This window comes from Rhyacophila brunnea, unplaced genomic scaffold (genome assembly GCF_057557595.1).
Source record: "Rhyacophila brunnea isolate RB1 unplaced genomic scaffold, BYU_Rbru_1.0 scaffold_5, whole genome shotgun sequence".
Classification (NCBI taxonomy): Eukaryota; Metazoa; Arthropoda; class Insecta; order Trichoptera; family Rhyacophilidae; genus Rhyacophila; species Rhyacophila brunnea.
In genome coordinates, this window is record NW_028233170.1 from 31,766,803 (window position 1) to 31,772,802 (window position 6,000).

Sequence of the window (6,000 nt, forward strand, 5' to 3'; positions counted from 1 at the left end):
GTAATTTGACTTTGAAGTTGTTATAATGTTTGAAATGTTCTATCATGTGAGTTTATTAAGTAATCGTAAAAAGGATAACTTTAAAATAAAGAATGTTTATTTATTAAGAAGGTTTCCAGACGGTAAAGTTTGAAATAAGGAACATTTTGGTATAACTAACTCAATATGTATTTTTTTCGAATTAGTGTCTTCTGACAGAACAGTGACGATATTATGTAATTGATTTGCTGTTATTTTTTACTCGACGTAGTAATTAATTCAAATTCATAAAAAATACTATGTTCGAATATGCATAATATTAAAACGTCATCATTGTGTATAACTACTGTACAGCCGTTATGGATTAAATTTAAAAAGAAACTAATCACTGTACCAACCTACCAAACACTCACTAAAGTAGATAGGTAGATATTTGCTATCGCATGACCCCTGTATTCAGCCAAATAGTTTATTAAAACATTATTAAAAAGAAAGTGATTGACGCCTTGAAACTTTATCTATTCTACAATATCTAACATTTTTTCGTTGTGTATTATCAAATTAAATACAGATATCCTTGGCAGAAATTATTGCCCTCGAAGTCAATCATCTCATTAATAATTATTGAATATCGGCTGACGCACACACGTCAATAGTCAATAATATCGTATACATTTACTGAATACGATTTGAAACATTTTTAATATTGCTTTTAATGTTTTAGGTAGGTGCTCAGAGCAATAATATTTAAGAGAAGAACTCAATTTTACTACTATAAACATACCTATGATACTACCATCTTGGTTCTCAGTACGGCTACCACATTTGAACAAAACACAATATTGAATATACCATCTTTTCTACTAAATTAACTAAAAATATTGACGAGCACCTTTATATTTCGAATAAAAACACTATATATTTCAGCAATACGTATTTACGGTTTTGCCTTAAGGCCTTAAGCAGACAAGTCAACCCGTCATTTACCGGCTTCACTTTTAGCTTCACTAAGTCGATTATTCATATATCATCTATCTTACTCTAACGCATATTGCGGAGTTTATAGTCATGCCGATGCACCTATGGATAGCAAGGCCTGAACAAAAACGATGCATGAGTGCGAGTGAGAAAGTATTCGGCACCCTTATAATCTCTGCGATACGCGCTAGAGTAAGATAAGAGGTCTACATACTTTTAAGTTGGTTTCCAAAAATATCGCCGGTAAATCGTGCTGAATCGCTTCACGTAGCGTGTTGTTCGTGTTGCTAAATTTGCTATTTTTTGTGTTAAACATAAAGTCAGTGGTAAATATTTTTAGTTAATTAAGTAGGAAAGGTGGTTCTGCATGTTGTATTAAAATATGGTAGCCGTACTGATAAGCAAGAAGATGGTATTACGTTTCATAGGTAAGTTGATACATGTTCGTGACAATTTATTTGTATATTATTATTTATTTTAATATCAGTGACCTAGTGTTTCTTTAAAATAACTTAAATTATGGTTATATTTACCTAATAGGTTGCATTTTGACCGCTTAAAAATACTATATAACGTAAAAAAACAGAAAATTATATTTTAATTCTGAGCGTCTAGTGCGAGCACTTTGGGCGAGCACTAGCGAAATGGTCTATGGTCTCGAACATTTATAGGCGAATGCGTTCGCTCGCCCACAAACCAAACGCACGGCACGTAGCTTCATTTAGCAATGCAACGGGTGGCGTCTATATGTATCTATAGTCTATGATGGATAGTGTCTGTTCAGGCCTTGGATAGATATCTTCTTCCTCTTCTTCGACTATGTCCGATCCTAATAGGATCATATGGGTCTCGGAGTGGAGTTTTGTATTAACAGATTTTGTTTTTACGAGAAATGGATGTCAGCCACTTTCTCAATCTATTAGGCCCATAACCTGAGTCATACACAAATTGAAAACAATATGTGTACCTGTCAGACCCAGGATTCGAACCTGGGATCCACTACGCTTGAGGCCGATGTTTAAGCCATGCGGCCAACGTATCTACCTCATCATCATCGGTTATCTAGGCCAGGGGTCGGCAGAAGCGGCTCGCGAGCCGCATGTGGCTCTTAGCATAGATGTTTGCGGCTCTTCAGACATAAACTCCAATTTCACCTCATCTCAAGCAGCCTTATAACGTATGGGTTCTCATACTCTCCAATGGGTCTATTCTATACTTATCGACCGCTAAAGTGATAAATATTATCAAACTTAGGGTAGTTATTTTATTGTAACAATTACAATAAGTTGATTATAAGTGCTATATTATCTTAACATGCTGTGATAAAATTTAGAGCGAGATAAACAGTTTTGACTGCTAACTTATTGTAACAATTATAATACCTCAATACAAATATGTAATAAATACTATCACTTTAGTGGTCGATAGTAGCCTTGTGTATAGAATAGACCCACAGATGCAGTTAGTAGATTTAAAAGGCAAGAAACTCTGGAGTTACAAATTCACAGATCTGACCAGCCGCTTGGAAGAACTCGAAAGACACCACAAGTGGACAGCTATAAAACAACTGCCTAAAATAGAAACAATGATATTTGATACGTGGAACAGTTTGCCTGAAACATATTATTATGACGAGATAAAAAAACTAGCTCCTTGGTATTCTCACAATCTTTGCCTCTACATATATAGGTATGCGAACAAACATTCTCATCTATGAACCAAATAAAAAATAAACTTAGAAGCAGAATAATGGATGAAAATTTACAATCATGTATTCAATTAAAAATAAGTAGCTATTTTCCAGATAATATAGTAAAGCTATCAACAGCGATGCATGGACGCTGTTCTAATTATTTTTTTAAATAAAAAATCTTGAAATTTTTTACCCCTAAAAATCCATATCCATAGACATATTTTATATTACATATAATATGCGGCTCTCTGGTACCTTTGTTTCATTGACAATTTGGCTGTTCTCACTTGACAAACTGCCGACCCCTGATCTAGGCCACTTCTACTTATTCCACTGCTACTTATATATTGTGTATGTTTAAAACGTCTTCTTCATGTCTCGCTGTCTCATACAAATTTTCATTTGTTTTATATCAAGAGTTACAGATAGGTAATCCAAGACATATGTAAAGTAGGTAATTAAAGAAAAAATTCTCCAAAAAAAGAAACCAACATGAATGTCGAAGAATCATATATAAGTAGGATAGTCATATTGCCTGCATTATTTATGCACCAATACTGGTGTTATCAGCCATAAAAATAATCGTATTATTCTTTTTTTTCTCGTTCAATAATAATAACTGTTCCCGCCCCTTCTGGTTTCCACAATCTATTTCGCGAAAAGTTCACGACCCGACGATTGGCCAAATGATTTATGATGTGAAAATAACTTTAGAATTCGCGTCACTATAAAAATAACCTCTCTTTGTCCACGGAGAAATATCTCCTTTGTGACAAAGGAAGAATTCGTAGGACGCAACCAAAACCTTGTTTATTTTGTTATATAAATGAAAATATTTTTTTAAAAATACGCACGATTTATAATATAAAAGAAATGTAACAACATGTATATATGACAAATACATAAACACGGAGAAATAAAACCAATAAGATAGTAAATTATAACTTCCGGTTTACGTATTTTGATAGCGTTTGTGTCTTATGAGGTATTTCAATATATGTTTTTGAACATCGTATGTTTTTTGTATTTACGTTGAGTGCATGTTATCTTTGTAAATTGTTTGATACATATAACAAAGCAATAATTTACCTACAGCGGTGGCCAATAATGTCTGTTAACTGGCTGTCAAGATAAACGTTAAATGATCTCTTATTAAAGTGTACGTTTTATAACTTTGCACTTTTTTGCACTCTTTGCTATACTGATATGCCTCTTTGCCAGATAATCTAGCATAAAATTAGATCAAATGCTATTCACTTGTATTAATATTATGTAGTAATAAACAAATAGATAGATAATATTTGAAAAAAAATATTTTTACTCTCCAATAAGAAGATTTAGGCAAAAGCCAGAAGGCGCTGTTGTCGACTAAATGGGAGGAGCTTGTTAGTTCACAGTTTTAACACGTAGCCAAGAAGATGTTGTTCGAGTATAGAATATTTATTGTGGTGTAGCGGCGCTCCGCCACTTCTTCAAAAGTACTCATCAATATTTTGTGAATAAATCAAAAACATAATTAGGGATATTCTACCCACTGGTAAACTAAGCGTGAAAATACGAGAAAAGCGTCAAATGTGATTTTGCCTTTTTTACTTAGAGTGGCAAAATTCAAATTCTTTGGTATCTTCTTCTTCTTCCACCCTGTCACGTCCCAACATTGGGGCATAGGGCAAGCACAAGTTGGCGCCACTTCCCTCGGTCCATCGCCAACTCCTGCGCCTTCCGCCATGTCAGACCTGCAGCACGTAGGTCGCTTTTGTAGCATCGCTGCAGGGTGAGGGAGGGCCAGAAACGGCGACGGAACCCTTGAGGCTGTGCCACAAGCGTACGAAGTGCCACACTCTTTGGCGGCATCCGGAATACGAGTCCCAGCCACGTAAATCGTCTCTTCGTGATAACTTCAATCACCGAAGGCTGTTGTGTCTGCTCACGAACTCGGGTGTATGTAACGCGGTCGTACCAATGTACCCCTAAGATTCGGCGGAGATATCGATTCTCAAAGCTCAAAAGCCGAGACTCTTGAAGCTTAGTAAGATGTCATGTATCTACCCTACCTAATAATCGAAATATTGAGGAATGTATGGTTCTTGTCGGTTTAAGTCTTAAGGGAAGCCAGCGGCAAACAAATTTTGATAATAGCCGGTATACTGAATTATTTGTTAGGTTAAGTTAGGTTAGGTTAGGTTAGGTTAGGTTGGGTTAGGTTAGGTTCCCCCCTGCGTCTGTCACCTTGTCGTGGTAGGGGGGCTCCCGCTGCCTCAGCAGCTTACTAAGAACAGACAACGTCTTTAACCCAAGATATAGTGTAAGGCATCGTGCTGATGGATGAGTGGCCTGTAGACGCAAAATAACAGGTTGAAAACGATCCCTCAGAGGTACCTGCCAACCCCTCTGAGTATTCTGGCTTATCCGGCTATGCGGGGCTTTGGTCGGATGGACTTCTCTTCCCTTGCCACTCGTGGGATCAACTATGGACACTTATAAAACAAAAACAAATACAACGAAGATGTGGGAGACGGTGGACTTGCTGGAGGCAAAGGTCACGTCCTTGATGGCGTACATCAAGGAAAAAACCAACGTCCACGCCCCGATAAAGGAGGGACTAGCGGTGATCACCAATGTGGTATTGATATTGGCTGACCTCCGCAAGCATGACACGGGCACCTGCCAAGACGTGGCTGAGACTGGGTTGAAGTTAAAAACCAAGGCTACCCAGACTTCATCACTCACGGAAGCTGGGTCTCCAAAAGAAGAGGAAAAGTGGCGCAAGGTCACTTCCAAGAGAACGGCCAAAGCAGAAAAGGCCAAGGAAGGGAAAAAAGAATCAATACCAAAGAGGAAATCACCAAATGGCCCAAAAGGAAAAGAAGACTCTAAAAACAAGAACGGAAAAGAAGAAAAGTCCCAGAAAGGGAAAGAAGAAAATCCAAGAAAAGAGAAGACAAGACAACTTCCTGGACCCAGAAACGACGCAATTGAAGTCAAAGCTGAGGGCAACGCCTCCTACGCGGAGACTCTCAGGCGCATCAGGAAGAACGTCGTTCTCCCGAATCTTGAGGTAGCAGGAATTCGACAAACCAGGAGTGGAGACTTGCTCCTGCAAATGAAAAGAGGCACAAGCCAAACCGAAGAGCTCGCAAACGCGATCACCAAGGCGCTGGGAGAAGGAGCTCAGGTGAGAAAGCTTACCCCCAGCGTCACTGTCGAAATTCGTGATATCGACGGAGCAACTGATACCATCGAGCTGATGGAAGCTTTGACGGCTGCGTCCCCCCAAATGGCAAAGGATGCAAAAGTCATCTCTCTTAGGCCTGCCTTTAGTGGCACCCAGTTGGCGGTTGTCAGACTAC